Raw genomic sequence first — 19,029 nt, 5'->3', positions numbered from 1 at the left:
ACGCAGATCCACAGCCCGACAAGGACACCTGGTCAGGGTGGCTGCTTGAGGCAGGATGCGCCTTGGCAGGGGAGAGCAAGGCCCTAACGCGAGGCCTTGACAATCAGGAGAAGAAAAGAACTCCCAGGATGAGCGGGAGGAGGAACAAAGGCGGGCTCGCGAGTGCATCCAGCACTTCACTCCTTCCACTGAGGACAACTCCCACTGCCCCTGTATTCTCATCCCTGGGAAGAAACCACAGCAGTCAAAGCACAAGAACTGGGGCTGAAGTTCAGTCAGACAGCATGTCACTAACAGACAAATGAAAAATGTAGGAAACCTTACTACACATTTTAATTTCCTTCCCAGTAAGTTATTACATAGAATAATCGTTTACATAGTCATCAATAAGGGGCCAGTGTTGTGGCACACTGAATGAAGCTGCCAGCTGTGATGTGTGCATCCCAATGGGCGCTGGTTTGTGTCCCAGGTGCTCTGCTACTTCTGATCCAAGTCCCAGCTAATGTGCCTGGGAAAGCAGTAGAAGATGGCCTGAGTGCTTGGGCCCCTGCACCCATGTGGGAGACCTGGAAGAAGCTCCTGGCTTTGGCCCTGTCCAGAACTGGCCACTGCAGACATCTGGGGAGTGAACCAGCAGGTGGACGCGCTCTCTCTCTCTCTCTCTCTCTCTTCCCCTCTGTATATTTCTTTCAAATAAATAAATCTTTTAAAATAGTAAAAATAGCCACATTGTTTCAAAGCATCACCTTCAGATGTCACAGGAAACATGAGTACATTTCACATTTATTTTCTTCTTCCCCTGACCAAGCAGTGCCATGTATTACGGTCATGTGCACTCTTCTGGACCAGCAAGTTGGTTATTAAAAGCCTTAATAGTCTCCAACCCATTATGTGCGGTATTTAAATTAGTTTGATTAGAATTCTAAGGGTTATAATCTGTGAATCACATTCTTATTTCCACATCATGAGTGCAAGTGAGAGTTTAAAAAAAAAGTCTGCTTTACTACTTAATATTTATTTATTTGAAAGTCAGAGTTCCACAGAGAGAGAAGCAGAGGCAGAGAGATAGAGAGAGGTCTTCCGTCCACTGGTTCACTCTCCAGCTGGCCGCAATGGCAGGAGCTGCACCAATCCAAAAACATCAGCAAATACCCCAGCGAATAGTCAAGCACCGCGGAAGACTGTCCTCAATCCCTCTGTGCAGTATTGTTCAGTGTCAAGCTTACATGGGAATGCGATCCTCTCTAGATCTGGCCTTTAGTACTGAAGCAATGCGCGAAATTCCAGAGGAGCACTGGGACAGGTAAGAGAAAAATGAATGAAGTGATTTATTTAAAAATGTATTTGAAGCAGATTGTACCTCACAGGTCTTTACAAAGTCCTAAATTGGAAGAAAGTAGCCGTTCATGTAGGTGGTTTCCAACACCTTTAAGAAGTTGATGTGTAAATGAACGTACTAAGAAGGATTTCAAAGGTTTTTAAACCAAGCACTTCGCTCTTTCTTTCTTTGCTCTGACTTTCTTTGCTACTACCAGGATACTAACAATAAAATCTAAAGTTCACTATTTTCCAAGAACTCTACTACTGCATATGCAGTAACTAGTCACAACACAAATCCTGAGCTCGTCTGAGCTCTTACAGAACAAAGTTGTGCATCCCTGTCACAAAGCACAGGTGAAGACTTAAGATCCTCCCTGCTTCGCTGCTTTGTGAAGCGCTGGCCTCTTCTGTTATGGGAGAGGCAAAGTTTCTGCGTTTAAATTCTGCAATTCAAATTTACCTAAGAATCAACACTCCTGTCAGCTCTCATAAACTCACACATTACTCACAAACAGAACATTTGCAGAGGCCCTTCCCTTTCGTGTCATAAACTTACCTTCTCAGTACCCTACGATGCAGGTCTCGTCTGACTTTCTAAGTAGACATCGGTCTCGGAGCTACCCCAGCTGTTTCCAATTACCTAATGGCTAAAAGAGTGGACATTTCAAAGGCTATTTTTCATCTATGTAGCCAGTAAATAAAGCTCTAAATTTTAGTCACTAGACTCGCATGAAGAGGAGAGGCCAATTGATGTTTGTTCCATGAAAGCAGCTGGTCTCTGGGCCAGCTCTGAGAAGCGGCCAGCACCAAACAGAAACAAACCTCTAAGGGACCGGGAAAGCACACTGGGAAGGCAAGATCTGAGTCACTGTTTAGCATCTTTCCATGCATTCCCTCCAGATAAGCAGCCAAGGAACTCCGACAGCTTCCTACCCATCTGTCTTTCTACTTCCCCTCTGATTCCTCCTTTTTCCCATTTTCCCTCTTGGAGTCTCCAGAAAGAAGAGTAGAACCAGCTATCAGATTCCAGAGAAAGCACTGGGGAGAGAATTCATTTGGCTCCATCTCTGCTTCCACTCTTTTTTTTTTTTTTTTTTTTTTTTTGGACAGGCAGAGTGGACAGTGAGAGAGACAGAGAGAAAGGTCTTCCTTGCCATTGGTTCACCCTCCAATGGCTGCAGTGGCCAGCGCGCTGCGGCCGGCGCACCGCGCTGATCCGCTGGCAGGAGCCAGGTGCTTCTCCTGGTCTCCCATGGGGTGCAGGGCCCAAGCACTTGGGCCATCCTCCACTGCACTCCCTGGCCACAGCAGAGAGCTGGCCTGGAAGAGGGGCAACCGGGACAGAACCCGGCGCCCTGACCGGGACTAGAACCCAGTGTGCCGGCGCCACAGGCGGAGGATTAGCCTAGTGAGCCACGGCGCCGGCCCTCTGCTTCCACTCTTATTTCTAACCCTATCCCAAATGCTGACACTGACATATATTTTGCTGTGAGATAAACCACGAGTCCAACATGAAATATCACAAAAATCAGCAAGATGTCTTAGAGACTTAAGCCACCTGCATTGTCACACTAACACAAAACCTAACGACCAACACATAAAAGCAATTAGGTCTGAACCAAAAGGAACTGATCCTGCTTTTGAAACAAAATGTTGGGGCTGGCGCTGAGGCATAGCCAGTAAAGCTGCCGCCTGCAATGCCGGCATTCCATATGGTCGCTGGTTTGAGACCCGGCTGCTCCACTTCCAATCAAGCTCTCTGCTATGGCCTGGGAAAGCAGTAGAAGATGGCCCAAGTCCTTGGGGCCCTGCACCTATGTGGGAGACCTGGAAGAAGCCGCTGGCTCCTGGCTTTGGATCGGCGCAGCTCCAACTGTTGTGTCCCCCACCCCTTACCAGCAGCTCAAAACTGGGATGGCCCTGAAGCCTGAGACGGGAAGAACAGATCTCCACTGCTGTTGGGTGCAGCTGGTCTGGAGGCTGCACCTGACACTCATCATCACAATGGTCCTCATTGACTCAATTCACCTCCCGGCGGCCACACCAGTGAGTTACGCCAAGCCACAACGCAAGCATAACCGGATCGCAACTGCGCCAGCCCCGCTAAGGAGGGAAAGGGACTTCATGCAACAGGAGCCGCAGGCCCCAGAAACATGTTTTCGCCTCCATACACATGGTCCCATGGGCCTACAGCGTTCCTCCCATACTGCTCATGTGTGTCCAGTCTAGCCCACTGCTACACTGCATCCCCAGTACCCCTCGCCTTGGAAACACCTGCCACCAGCTAGTACCCCTATTCCACACGGTCCCACTAAGCCCCTCAAGCCCTTGAGGATTTAAGATTCGGGCTCAGTATCATCCTTTCAGACACTACTGTGGTCCTAACTCCAGGACAAAGACGCTCTTTGCAGTGCCTGTCATTTCAGCTACGTTACACCTCTCTTTGTGGATGCCTCCCCATCCACTCACTTCTACCCCACAGTGGATCACAACCAGGAACCGGGCTGTACCTACAGTCATACCCTACAGTGGATGAAAACCAGGAACCAGGCTGTACCTACAGTCATACCCCACAGTGGATCACAACCAGGAACTGGGGCTGTACCTACAGTCATACCCCACAGTGGATCACAACCACGAACTGGGGCTGTACCTACTGCCATACCCCACAGTGGATCACAACCAGGAACGAGGGCTGTACCTGCAGTCATACCCCACAGTGGATCACAACCAGAACCAGGGCTGTGCCTACTGCCATACCCCACAGTGGATCACAACCAGGAACCGGGGCTATACCTACAGTTATACCCCACAGTGGATCACAACCAGGAACCAGGGCTGTACACACTACAGCCATACCCTACAGTGGATCACAACCAGGAACTGGGCTGTACCTGCAGTCATACCCCACAGTGGATCACAACCAGGAACCAGGGCTGTACACACTACAGCCATACCCTACAGTGGATCACAACCAGGAACTGGGGCTGTACCTGCAGTCATACCCCACAGTGGATCACAACCAGGAACCGGGCTGTACCTGCAGTCATACCCCACAGTGGATCACAACCAGAACCAGGGCTGTACCTCCTCTGTTGGTCAGAATGCAAGCAGAGAAACAGAACCATGGAGACACAGAGCTGTAGAGACTTGTAGGAGCTGGTTCCACACTCTCTGTAAGGCTGTTCCCTCCATGTTGGCCACTGGAACTTCTTGTCCACAGGGCAGGCAGTCAGAGAGGAGACTAGATGTGACGTGGAGAAGAGCACGGGCAAGCTGGAGCCTGTATCAGTCTCTCGCTGACTCCAACCTTAGGCAAGTGGGCAGTCTTCGTGAAAAGCTGATGCCTTTCATCTGGAGACCAAATACACACCTGGCCAGGAGGGTTGAGAAGCCGAGGGAGTATCCGCCTGCTGCTCCCTGCAAAGACAGGAGCCAGCAGACGCGGGACAACATGCATTAGCAGCTGAAGCACCTCTCCCAGCCTTTTGAACACAGAAACTACATAGAAACCTACAGAGTGGGAGCCGTGAGAAAGGAGGTCAGCTGGGCCTGATGGAGCATGGACACTGCTACCCGTGCCACAGTTTTAATATGTCACTCTCTCTGGCAAAGCAGCGCCTGTGCTTCCAGCTCACTCTCTCTAGACCTCTGTTCTGCTAAATAATATGTCGTACGAGGCCATGGATTTGGACTGGATACCTGACCTGGGCTCACGAGACCAAATCAAGAGAGAGTTTAATGAGAGTAAGTTTGGGCTGGTTGCAGAAGGCTCTGTCGCCAGTTAACTGATGAGGCTGCAAACAATTAGCTAGTTAAGCTGTAAACAATTGAACTCTGATTGACTAGGCTGCAGCCAACTGCGTTATTTTCTGTGCCTCACTTCTACTCTCCTAACTGCTGTCTGGTCAAGGGTTGGACTTCTCAGGATTTGCTCTGGCTCTGACAGCTGTGTGACTCTCAAAACGTTTTTGTTTTGTTTTGCTCAAATAAACTGACAAAATGTAATTGGTCTAAGAAATTTTCCTTTTATCAGTTCCAGTAGTCCTTTGACGCCCCCCCCCCCCCGCCCCTGGGATCAAGACCATGCTGAGCCTTACAAGGTCTGGCAGTCAGCACACCCTCTGTTTCCTGTGCGCGCAGGCTGCTTACCACCCCACCAGCCTTCTCTCTCTGTCCCCACATCATGCGCACCTGCTAGGGCACTGCCAGCCAAGGCTAAGTCCAACTCTCCACTGTGTCCTTGCGGCACCTGCACAGCTGAAAGAGGAAAATCCACACATAGAAGCTGTGCCGGGGAGTTCCCGCGCCTCCAGGGTGTTCTCAGCACTGCCCAGCAGCCCTGCTGTATGATCCATCCCGGGAAGCTGAGCGCTCTACTCTCCAAGACCCCCTCCATTCCACACCTCCCGCCACCAATCTCCATCACATCCTCCCCTCCTCACTCTCAGCTGGTGACCTTGCTACCTGTTGGCATCAGTGCTCTACTGCTGGATAATAAAACTGAAACGTGGAGGCTCAAGACAAAAACCGTCCATATAAACCAGCACTCTGTGACCTGGTGCATGCTTGTATGCGGCTGGGGTCACCTAGCCGTGGGCCTCCACAGAGAGACCTTGACCTCTCTCCACGCGCTTTCTGCATTCTTCTTCAGGACTCCCAGCATGAGAGTGGGGGCTGCAAGTTCTCAAGTTTAGGGGTAGAACTCACACAGCATCACTTCTGCCGTATTCTGTTGGACAGAGAAAATCCCCAGACCCGCTCCAAGGGCTATGGAAATGAACTTAACCTCTTGAGAGGACAGGGACAACTTGTGTCTACATGGACAATCTCACTCATTGTTCAGTGAGTCACGACAAGGCCAGCATTATCACCTATCGAGACAGAAAACAAAGAAAGGGGGCCGGCACTGTTGCATAGTGGACAAAGCTGCTGCCTGCAGTGCCAGCATCCCACATGAGCACTGGTTCAAAACCTGGCTGCTCCACTTCCAATCCAGCTCTGTGCTATGGCCTGGGAAAGCAGTGGAAGATGGCCTGAGTGCTTGGGCCCCTGCACCTACGTGGGAGACCCGGAAGAAGCTCCTGGCTCCTGGCTTCAGATAAGCCCAGCTCCAGCTCTAGCTCCAGCTCTTGTGGTCATTTGGAGAGTTAACCAGCAGATGGAAGACCTCCCTCCCTCTCTCTCCCTCTCTCTCTCTCTCTGCCTCTGCCTCTCTGTAACTCTGGCTTACAAATAATAAATAAATCTTTAAAAGAAAAAAAAAGTACAGAAAACAAAGGAAACACCAAACCTATATATATATATATATATTCTTTTTTTGACAGAGAAAGGTCTTCCTTCTGTTAGTTCACCTCCCAAATGGCTGCTACGGCTGGCACTGTGCCGATCCGAAGCCAGGAGCCAGGTGCTTCTCCTGGTCTCCCATGCGGGTGCAGGGCCCAAGCACTTGGGCCATCCTCCACTGCACTCCCTAGCCACAGCAGAGAGCTGGCCTGGAAGAGGAGCAACCGGGACAGAACCAGCGCCCAACCGGGACTAGAACCCGGGGTGCCAGTACCACAGGCAGAGGATTAGCCTAGTGAGCCGTGGCGCTGGCCCAAACCTATATTCTTTACTATTAGCATTCTTACATACATAGAAATTCTGAATATTTATTCAGTATCTGTGCAGTTTTTACTTAAATATTGATTGAATCACACGCTGACTGTTCTGTGGGAGAGGATCTGCCTGCTCTGGCCCACAGGTCAAATAAAGACAGCAAATGTCCTACAAGTGAAGCTCTGTTGGAATACAGCCATGCTTGTTTATGAGCTGGGGACTTCTAAAAGTTCAGGAAAATGGAACTAAAAGACAAGGTTTCTTTGGTGCAAAAATCTTTTGACATCTATGCAGTTTTTTCATAACACATTTTTCATGATCTCTTTGAAGACCTCTTACACTGTACTCTTTTTCCTCTCTAGAAAGTAAAGGAGTGAAATCAATGTTGAACCAAGAGGCTATCTTTTCTTCTGATTTCTAACTCCATTTAGTTCGCAGTTTCTCAAAATGAAGTCTCTAGACCACCAACATCCAAATCAATGCAGTGCTTCTTAAAAATGCAGTTTCTAGGCCTTCTTCGAACTTACTGAATTACAATCTCTATGCACTGGGACCTAGGAATCAGCCCTTTAGTAACCTGCCCCAGCGATTCTGAGGCACAGTAATGCTGAGAACGGTTCTTATGTGTTAATCTTACACGTGAATTAATGGCTTTAAATTGCACACGAAGTAAAAGATGGTCTTGATGCATTCCTTTGGTTTTAGTGCATTTGAAGAGGTGGCTATACTGTGTTCTTTGAAGGTGACTTTTAGTTCTATTGTTATGTGAAATAAATATTTCATTGAATGTGGTAGAATCTGAAAAGCCTGCCAGAGAAATGTGTTAGCACATAAAAGGTTGTGGTTCTTTTGTATTAACCTATGGGATTTTAGTAATAGACAGTTACAAGAATTCTCATAGGTTTCCAGGTAAATACTTAGTAACATATTGTTTCTTTAGCATTCTCATGAAGCTTTACTAAAAAGCCATTGTTGGACATTTTAGATTCTATTCTGTAAGTTTACTTTGCTCAACTCTCTTACACTCTTCCTGAAAATACTGATTACACCTTTTATTAGCATATTAAAAGTGTTAAAACTGTTAGAACTTATTTGGATCCTGGAAGGCGCTCCTTTATTCTCCCATCTCTCTTAAGGAGTCTACTGCAATTTCATTTGCTGAAATTTTTCTTAATTAAAATAATGTAATGAAATGGAAAGAGAATTCAAATTAAGACACAGACATGGCTCGTGAAACTCATCCACTCATCTTACCTGTAGCGTGAATGGGTTTCACTAACAACACTGAGACGTATTTTGCAAGTGGAATAATTTGTGATTGCCTGCTCTCCACATTTCTGTCAAGGCTTTCAAGATCAGTTTCAAATATTTACATATATACATTTGGGGACAACAGTAGGTAAAACAGTTCTCCTGTTGCTATGAATATTGTACTGATATTTGGTAGACAACTGTAAGAAAGTGGAAAGCACACTTTAAATTGACACCAATAGAGGGAAATGATATTCTTTTTTGCCTTTTAAATCCATGAATACATGTAAAGTTACATTTCATTACAATTTTGATTTTATATGACTATATCCTTGAAATGTTGCTAGTGAAATCTGATGGTAGTTTAGGCCATCAGTTCACCTATGAATAACTGAAATGCCCTTAGCTGGATGAATTCTCATTCCCTGTCTATTTTGTTGGTGTCATAAATAACATCAGTCAGAGTTTGGTGGAGGAAAATGAAGAATTTGAGCAGTTCTTTTGGTAGCACAGATCTGGAAGTCCCAAAATTGTTCTCTTTTTTATTTATTGTTTTGCATTTATATAGCCCTTAACTGTACCTTAAATCCCATGGAAGTCGGAAACATTGAACTGATGTGTGGGAGAGCTCTAGTAGAACAGAACTCAGAATGAGATGTTGAGGAAAACAATGCTCCTGTATATGGTTTTATAAGCAAAGTCTGTTGTTTTCTGTTGGGTTTTTTTTTCTATTTGTCTACCCACATGCATACAAGCAATAAGAAGCCCAGTGACTTCCAGCAAAGGCTTCAAATAGCCTAAATGTCAAAGACTCAAAGCGACAATCGGCCTTCAAACGTGGGCATGAATAGAAGCCACAGCTTTCGGAGAAGGAAATCCCTGAACAAAATTAACAGCAACCAGAGTAGCAGCTTCAGAGAGTATCGCTAGTTATCAGCAGTAGGCACTATCCAATTATTTTACACATTATCTAATTTTCACAAAACAAAAGCTTTATGAAGAAAGGATTATATTTCTGTTTAGCAAGGAGGAAATCCGTGTTAGGAGTTAAGAATTTGGTCACAAGCTGTAGAGTCGGGATCCAAGAGCAAATCTGGGCTCTGCCCTCCAGTCTTTCCTCCCTACTTGGGTGAACGGAGATTTCTTCCTTTAGAGGACTCCCTCCTGGCCTCTCCATTCGTCTCACCCTTCTGCAGAGGCCCCGTTCCAAGGCCTTTTCCTGAACGGTGGCTACCCAGAGTGCATCAGACTCCTCAGACCTAGCAGCTGCCTAACAAATGACTATGCTTTTTCTCTCCTCCCTACAGTCAGTTATCACTCTTCAGCCATGACTCAGCTCTCTGCTATCTAACGTGCAATCCACTGGCTGATAGATGTACTCCCACTAAGATAAGAAAGATGAAGACTACACTCGTGTGTTATCCTGGTACATTTTAACCTGAGACTCTTGAGAACACCAGGCTCTAGACTATACATTTATTTAAGATCCTGTGGAGCAGGCATTTGAGCCTAGTGGTTAGGATGCCTGTATCCCATTTTAGAATTCCTGGGTTCAGTATCTGGCTGCTGTTCCCAATTCCCATTCTGGAGGGCGGCAGAGGATAGTTCAAGTAGTTGGAATCCTGACACTCCTGTAGGAGACCTGGATTGAGTTCCTAGCTCTCAGCTTTGGTCTTGGCCCAACCCAGGCCATTTTGAGCATTTGGGGAATGAACCAGTGGAGGATGGTGTGTGTATGTGTGTGTATACCTCTGTGTTCCTCTCAAATAAATAAAAATTTAAAGAGATTCTGTGACAGGCCAGTGGTAGAGATATCTGGAGTGAAATATTGTCCATGGGGTAACCAACCATCCCAGTACGCCCTGACTGCGGGATTTCCTAGGACACGGAACTTACCCCAGATCATCCCAGGTAATCCAGGGCCACTGTTGTGGTTTAAATGTTTGTCCTCTGCAAAACTCAAGGTTTATTACCAATGGGGTGGGAGATCCTTTAAGAGATGACTTGGCCGCAAGGGGTCTACCCTAGAGGAGGATGTTGTGCCTTTTTCAGATGGCCTTTGGGAATGGGTTTTTCTATGCTTCTGCCATGTGAGTATGGTGTAACTCCTTACCAGAGGGTGTAGAGTTCAAGGCGCCATCTTGAAAGTGAAGACCAGACGCGCACCAGACTCCCAAACTGCCAGCACCTTGATCTTGGACCTCCTAGCTCTCAAAACTATGAAATTTCTGTTCTTTATAAACTACCTAGTCTCAGGTATTCTGATACAGCAGCACAAACGAACTAAAGCAATCACCCTTCCCTAACTGCTCTGATATTCCCTTAGGGTTGAGGTAAAACAGCAAAGCCATACATGGTTTTATTCACCCCAACATGTGTGTGTGTGTGTGTGTATATATATATGTATGTATATATATATGTGTGTGTGTGTGTATGATATATATGTATGTATGTGTGTATATATATACATATATATACATATACATATGTTTGCTGAGCAGAACTTCAGGAAGACTAGGTGATAAGTGTGTGACACAAAGACAAAAGTACACAATCAAAAGGCATGCACTTACTATCACTAAACAACTTTTATCTTAAGAAATTCAAGACAACCCTGGCTGTAATCATGAGGCTCCCATACAACTACATTATGCAATAAGGCTACATCCTGTCTCTTCCCAATCAGAGTGCTCTCTGCAGATCTTGAGTTACTCAAATACTTAGAATATATTTCAGCAGATAAAGTTACAGGAAACTGTTTCCTGGTGCCACATGTGTCTCCAGGCACACTTACTTCCTCACGTCATGAGGAGCCAATGAGACCAAGGCAGTGATTTACCTAGACAGAAATATCCAATAGTTCATTTCAAGAAAAACTATCAAAGTGAAGCACTGCTTGTTATTTCACATGTGAGATACTGGTCAAGAGTTTTTCTGGCCGGCGCCGTGGCTCAATAGGCTAATCCTCCGCCTAGCGGCGCCGGCACACCGGGTTCTAGTCCCGGTCGGGGCGCCGGATTCTGTCCCGGTTGCCCCTCTTCCAGGCCAGCCCTCTGCTGTGGCCAGGGAGTGCCGTGGAGGATGGCCCAGGTGCTTGGGCCCTGCACCCCATGGGAGACCAGGAAAAGCACCTGGCTCCTGGCTCCTGCCATCGGATCAGCGCGGTGCGCCGGCCGCAGCACGCTGGCCACGGCGGCCATTGGAGGGTGAACCAACGGCAAAGGAAGACCTTTCTCTCTGTCTCTCTCTCTCACTGTCCACTCTGCCTGTCAAAAAAAAAAAAAGAGTTTTTCTATAAGATAGCTACTCTTGAAACTAACATTTTAATTTGTTATATGTCAATGAAAAATAAAAAGAATTTGTAGACCAAAGCAACAGACAATAGTGGTATAATTTTTGCTGAATTTTCTTGAACAACTTTTTGAGAAAAGTCAGTACTTGATGGCATTTAGAACTTGTGTTTTATAGGCCTAAGTTGCTGGGAATAACAAAAAGCCGCTGAAGCAATGTAATGTTCTATTTTACATTAAAAAATCTATCATTATTCTAATGTTTTTCCTAGAAAAGGGTTACATTTTCCTTAAACTCTTTTCCAAGGCTGAGAGACCCTATTTCCTAAGTGTGAAGCTAGCTGGGGGAATAACGAGAGACAGGAAGGAAAAGGGAAAAACGAATTTAGTGTTTGTTAGTGTTCTGTGCTTCATAACTAAATAGCACTGCACTATTCCTCCCAGCTCCCCCAGGGGTGGGGTTAACTAGAAGATAACAGGAAGATGAGAAGGGAGGTGAGGAGGTGAAGCGAAAGTGAAAGATGTGTTGGTCACTTTGCATCCCTCGGGTTCTGCATGTCACCACTTCTTCACCACCACTAGTCCCATAGAATGCTTCAAGTCACAAATACTGCCACAGCAACACTGCACAGTCCACACAGTGGTAAACCAGGGCCTGGGAAGGCTATTAAAACAGAAGTGTGGAATTTCTTTTTTTATAGATATTTATTTATTTAAGAAGATGAGTGACAGAGATAGAGAGAGAGAAAGAGAGGTCTTCCATCTGCTGGTTCACTCCCCATATGACTGTAGTGGCTGGGGCTGGGCCGATCCAAAGCCAGGAGCCAGGAGATTCTTCCACGTCCCCAACACGGGTTCAGGGCTCCAAGGACTTGGGCCATCTTTGCGACTGTGCCACAGGACCAGCCCCATGTGTGTAATTTCTTAAAGCTAATACTTCCGTATATCACTGGTGAGAAAACAGTCATGGCAAATAAAATTTTCATCACCATGTTTTTATTTATTACATTTCCAGTAATTAAAGTTTTTAAATTGAACAAAAACTATTGGTGATTAAACATAAAGATATGATCTAAAATTAACAGAATGGGAGGGGAGAGGGTGAGCATTGGACCCAGCAGTTAAAACTCTGCTTGGGATGCCCAAATACCATATCAGAGTAGCTGGATCTGAATTCAAGGCTTGCTTCTTATTCCAGCTTCCTGCCAACATGCACCAGTAGCTGGATCCCTGCCACCCACATAGGAGACACAGATTGAGTTCCAGGCTCCACACTTCATCCTGGCTCGCCACAGCTTTTGCTAGCATTTGGAGAGTGAATCCATTACATGGAAGCTTTCTCCATCTGTCTTTCTCTATCTCTATGCCTTTAAATAAAAATAAACTTTTTAAAAAATTAGTAGCATGAGATCAAAGCGTAAATGATATCAAGAACCTCTTTTATTTCTACCAAAGGTCCCTCTTCCCTACTTTGGAAGAATTAGCGTCCACTGTTAACTGTGTGCTCACAGAGGGAAACAACAGGGAAGGAGAACAAGGAAGTGCAAGCCAGAGAACCAGCAATGACATACACCCTTCAGCGCTGTCTCTATGCCAGGCACTCTTCTGAATGCTCCCCATGCTTTAACAGGGCATGAATGTCTTCCTCATCAAGGTCCACCCACATGAAGATCCTATTATTAGACCCACTTGACAGATAAGGATAGTAAGGCAACAATAGCTTGAGTAACTTGCTCTTAACCACTCCTGGCTCTCAGGAAAGAACAGGTGCTCACAAGTATAACATCAAACTAAGGTAGTCAAAGGGTGCGGGGGGTATACTCAATCTGAAGCTGCATGCAACAATAATTTAGGAATAATAATTGATGCGTTAATCTCACAGACACAATGTTGAGTGAAAGAAGTCAGACAAAAGAATAATCACATTTATAGTAAACAAAAATACAGGAATACAATATATTCCATATTCTAGAATGTGTTATTGTATATACTGCTATATAATAACATACACTCTAGTATATGCTATATATGACTACACTGGTATATACTGTATACTAGTATATATGGATTTACCATTTATATTATATTCTCATATAGGTATACTACATGTAGTAATGTAAATACATTGCATACATATATACTCTGTATACAGTACAGGTAAGTGAATATGCCTATGAGGGCACTGCAAAAAGTTCATGAGAAATGGGATTAAAACACAAGTTTATTTTGGTGCAAAACTATCTTGAAATTCATGCATACGAGCAGTCTTCAAAATGCTCAGGGAAAACACACTAAAAAACTGTGCAGAATTCAAAGTTTTTCTCCAGCAAAATAAACTTACCTTTTAATTCAACTGTCCCTTAAATTTTGACCTACCTTTCATATATACTATGTATAGTACAAGTATATGTAAATATCTATACATACTATATACATACATATAATTCTTTTATATTAAATGACACAAAGGAGGAGAAACAAACCTATGCTGTTGGATGTTAGGAGGCAGTCACCCTTGGGAGTAAAGAGTAGTAACCGGAAGGAAAGATCAGAAGGCCCCTGGGCGCTGTTTGGTCTGTCTTTGGTACCAGGTGTTTATGACCTAATGTGATATTTTGTGAACTACTTCAAGCTATGAATTTGCATGTGCCATTGTCTTGTGTGCATAACTGAAATTTGTCTCAAAAAATATTTTAGGGGGTGGGGGAGCAGGATCTTGGGGTGATCCAAATCAAGCAGGGAACATCCTCTTCTCCCTCTTATCAACACTCATACCTTTGCTTTCTTTCTTATCTTTCTCTTTAATTTTCTTTTCTCAAAAAACTAAGAGGAAGGAAAGCTATGTCTAATTTCCTACACTAAAAAAGTTGAAGATCCAACCTCACTTGTATTTGGGGAAAAGGATTACAAATGAAAGTTAAGAATAACAAGATTTCTGAATCATCAATAGTTAAAGAAGTTATCAATGAGTAAACAGCTTTTTAACAAACACCAAGACTGATATACAAATTTGCCTCGATTTCCCTGCAAGACATCCCTTGCTGGTGCCAAAATACCCAGTGCCAAAGGGGTGGAAGAAGTGGGCCTAGAGACTAAGCTTTATTCAAAGTCAGAAAGAAAAAGACAAAGCCAGAACCCGTAATGGAAAGCTTTTTGAAAAAGGCAAAAGCCATGATATCTGATTTCATGGCACTAAGACACTGAGAACATTGGTTTCAAACAGGATATATCTTTCTCCCAACTGGCATATGAGCCTTTGAGCCCAAGACATCCACTAATGAGAAAACACACTACAATCTCAGAGATCGTTTTTAATGGAAGCCAAGTATTGACAACCCTACCACCTGCTTTCTATCACTAAACTGAAGGATACTATGAATAGGAAGAGGGTAGAGGAGAGAGACTTGCTAATATTTAAAGCCATCAGGAAGAACCATGTGAGCCTTTTAGTTCACCCAGAAAAAGCAACTTCCTAAAGTATCAGTCAACCAAGATTTACTGTATTAATAAAATCACCTTCAGATTAGAAAGGTAGAAAAATGCATAAAACATAGACAGATTAACCTTTTTTTGAAATCTGGAATGAAAGCAAAAAAATATTCCAGAAAAAGACAATGCCAAGACCCTTGCTCTTTGTGGATGCAATAGTGACCTAGGTACCAGTATCTGAAGAAGCCAACTAGGAGCCACATTCTAGTAGGACGAGGATGTTCACATAACATTGCAAAAGATTTAGTATGTCTTGAAACAAACAAACTGGTACAACTACACACTTAATGTCTGAACACTACCTCCTCAGCAATTATTGTTGCCATGGGAGATGAATGATTGATTGCATGTGATGGAATTTACCGTCTTTCAAAGTTGCATTTTCCTCTTGAACAAGGAAGTGATAATGGTCCTCGCAGAGAGCCATGCGGCTTGCCCAATCTATCAGCATTTTCCTTCACGTTTGACTCTCCCTCTTCTGCATCTGATTACTTCTGAAATAACGGTAGCAGAACCGAAAGTGCTTTGTATATTCCCCAAGTGATTTTCATTTGCAATAGATAAGCAAATGTAATTTGCCCTATTACACTAACCAGAGAAAGACACCCCCATACTTCAGAGAGCTCCATCAATACAGGCAGGAATTCCACTGGGTATAGCAGCCCACTCCAAAAAGAAGAAACAGGGGATTCAATGCAGCTGGGCGAGCAAACTTGTTTTCATCCACACGGATCTAGAAAGTGAGTGGACGTCCTATGGAGGCATGAGAAGTCTGACCACCTAATTCGGGATCCTATTTTCTACTAGAAAAACTGGGATTAGGCACAGGTCTTTTACAGTGATTTTGTACTAATTTAAAGTGATAGGAGAAGCGTGAAATTATCTGTCATTTCAGTACATTTGAGCTGTTAGCTCCGTCTCTCCCTACCCTCCCTTGGCCTCACCCACATGCCACATCCATGGGCTTTTGAACAATGGGAGATTGTTTCTGTGTGGCACTCACCATTCATCACTGACCCCTACGAGTTCTGCAGTGAGGTGTGAGCTGTCTCCTGTCTGCCTGACCCAAGCAGGACCCCTCTGCATCTCAGCTCTTCTGCTTTCATTTCAGGCTACTTTAAATGGGGGAGATAATGTGAATGGAAGATGTTTTAAAACCTAACCTTAAGCATCCTCTCACCCCATATTTTGTAACGTGCTTTTTTTAGCAAGAAAAGCTTAATTATGTAAAGTAGTGACAGCTCACTGAGCTCTCTCCCTGATCCAAAGCGCACATAAGCGGTTTGGAGGAAGCTAAATAATCAGTGAAGATGCTACTCAGTGAGGGCGCTACTCAGTGAGGGCGCTACTCAGCGCTACCTCTAGAAACAGCCCAGGGTACTGCGCACTGTGGGTACACCTGTCATTTACAGAGCTTTGCGAACACTCAAAAAGGCAGAGGTTGAGGAAAAAGAACTGTCAACCGTGAAGATACAAAATTTGCACTCTTTGATAAACAGTTCCACCATTACAAGGGTGTTACAGTGTTCTTAGAAACTAAGACAGAGTCTAATTTTATAGTTTAAGAGAAAAATGCACAGGAAGCAGAATCTTACATCAGATGAAATCTCTACCGATTGAGCCATTTTTCTAAAATACATCAAAGCATTCTTTAGCCGTAATTAACAAATTCTAAGAGCGTTTCTAACAAGAGCCAAAAATTCTTCCTCCCGTTTTTGGTCCAGTGCTTGGAAAATACATTATCAGGTTGGTAGCTACGTGCACACCACCCTACTTCATCACATTATCCCTGGACCATAAATTATTATTAGAAAAATTCCCTAACCTTGAAATTCCATCTGTTCTGTTTGGATAACTTGGTAGTTTTTAGAAAATACATGCACACCTGAACTTAACACAAAAGATGAAAATTCAAAGGCTCAAAAAAGATATAATTAAGAGAGTAATAGTAATATAAACAATCCATGAATGATTAAGAGCTAACACTAAGAGAGAAGAGATACATAAGAGATACCACGATGAGGTTTCTAATTTTACTTGCCTTTGGTCCACCTAGGAACAAGTTACCCTACGTTGGCAGCAGTGTGTCAGGCTTTCCTCCACAAACTCCAAGACAAGAGGATCATGGTATGCGAGGGTAAAGACTGACCTCATTTTCGGGGTATGGGGCCCAGGATAAACTCCAGGTCTCCACGCCTACACTTTCATTCCTTGCTCCCCACTCCGGGTATCCTCGTCTCTGCTCTGAACCGACAGACGTAAAACCCATTTTCTTCTCACTTATCTCCATCCACAAGACAACCACAACTGTACGGAAAGTTTGGGGACATAGAGAAACTTGGGTCCAGAATCAGACGCATCTGAGAAGCAAACATTGCACACGCTTGCTCGGAGGACTGCCTTGGCAAAGAGCAGCCCCTTCCCACCAATGCTCTTCCCTCCTCTCCCATGCTCTCTTCTTCCCTGCTCCCAGTCTGTTTTTCTGCAAAGTGGTTTTTCCTCCTTTTTTCTCCCGACTCTCAAGAAAGCCATCAAATGTTTGGGGCCAGTGCTGTGGCGTAGCGGGTAGAGCCGCCATATGCAGTGCAAGCATCCCATTTGAGTGCTGGTTCTAGTCCCGGCTGCTCCACTTCTGATCCAGCTCTCTGCTCTGGCCTGGGAAAGCAGCAGAAGATGGACCAAGTCCTTGGGCCCCTGCACCCATGTAGGAGACCTGGAAAAAGCTCCTGGCTCCTTGCTCCTGGCTTCTGGCTTTGGATCAGCTCAGCTCCAGCCGTTGTGGCCCATTGGGGAGTGAACCAGTGAATGGAAGACTCTCTCTCTCTCTCCCCCTCTCCTCTCTCTGTGTAACTCTGACCTTCAAATAAATAAATAAATATTTAAAAAAAAGAATCATCAAATGTTTCTCTACTAAAACACAGTTCTTGCCCATAAAGGAGTCCAAGTGTCTTCTTTCATGACCCTCACCTCATTCTATTCTCACACTTGATCTGTTCTAGGCAGAACTGATGCTGCCCATGCCATCTCACAGACAGGAAACCAATGTTCTAAGAGATGCAGCAACTTGCCAGGACCACACAGTCTTGTGGGCCTTCTGTGCTCAGGAGCCCTCCCCTCCTCTTCAGCCAAGTCTCTGCTGCTCCTTGCCAAGTGTTGCCCCTGGGTGGACAGCAACAGCATCTCCTAGGAACTAAAGCAGACTGGCAGCATCGTGGGCCTGCTCCAGATCTACAGAATCAGAACTGCTGGGACTGGAGCACAGCAGTCTGGGGCCTACCAGTCCGTTCAGGTGATTGCTGAGAGCACAGGACCAGATTCCATCAAAGCAGTTCTCTTCCCAGGGAAAACTAGACACCTGGATGTAGACAACAGAACAGCCACTGAGCAGGACCAATGCACACTATGCAGTGTGTGCCCTTTCCACTGTCTTGCTTCAGACAAACTGGTGACCTTGAAAGGTTTGTATAGATGACAGTGGAAGCCAGGATTCCAGGAAGCTGGACCCCCAAAGTAGGGTTTGAAGAAAAGCCTCCAGTTGATGCCAAATTTGTGCCAAGCCCCTTGAGGTCTGACATTTATCTGTGACAGCTGTTAGCATTTATCTCTACTCATACATGAACGTGTTATTTTGAGTGGGCAAATTCCTTAGGATTCTGAGAGAGAAATTAAGATACGCGGAAGGTAAAGCTACGCACCTTAGCCCCGAATGCCTGTTCCCTGAAGGAAGAAATCAGAGAAAAAACTCCAGGTTCCAGTCTAGGAGTGAAGCTGACACAGGGGCTCCGACTTGTTGTAGGCTGAGGGAGAGGCAGATGTGAGCGGGCAGGTGAGAGGACTCCTCTGTGTGCTGGCAGCAAACAGGGGAAGGCCAAAATAACCAAGACCCCACGCTGTTCCTCCTGTCACTGGGCCATGTGAATGCCATGAGTTCTACCCACCAGAAATAGAAACAGATTTGTGGACAAACAATTCTTTAAAGTTTTTCTTAAAAATTACCATTTAGGGCTGTTACGAATACCAACAATTATCAGGTTAAATTCACTCATTTTATGAGCATTTATTTAAGTGCCCAGAATGC

At 44.9% G+C, this 19,029-nt stretch overlaps 1 long non-coding RNA gene across 3 annotated transcripts; it reads right to left on the bottom strand.

The window, feature by feature from the left end:
* Window positions 1-996: 996 nt before the first annotated feature.
* Window positions 997-6,389, bottom strand: LOC149122474 (uncharacterized). 3 transcript variants are annotated; one of them, XR_016219487.1, is made up of 4 exons: window positions 5,515-6,389; window positions 4,408-4,740; window positions 1,877-1,967; window positions 1,001-1,294 (listed from the first exon to the last, which is right to left on the bottom strand). It is a non-coding gene; the product is annotated as an uncharacterized LOC149122474 (long non-coding RNA). The 3 variants fall into 3 exon arrangements; XR_016219486.1 differs by lacking the exon at window positions 5,515-6,389 and adding an exon at window positions 4,838-5,285 and having other exon boundaries at window positions 1,002-1,294; XR_016219485.1 differs by lacking the exon at window positions 5,515-6,389 and having other exon boundaries at window positions 997-1,294; window positions 4,408-5,294.
* Between the last annotated feature and the right edge of the window lie 12,640 nt (window positions 6,390-19,029).

The sequence above is a fragment of the Oryctolagus cuniculus genome, chromosome 13, assembly GCF_051225735.1.
Source record: "Oryctolagus cuniculus isolate XC-2025 breed Fujian yellow rabbit chromosome 13, ASM5122573v1, whole genome shotgun sequence".
NCBI classification, from domain to species: Eukaryota; Metazoa; Chordata; class Mammalia; order Lagomorpha; family Leporidae; genus Oryctolagus; species Oryctolagus cuniculus.
Note: the sequence above shows the minus strand (reverse complement) of the source record. Positions and strands in the feature narration are given on the sequence as shown.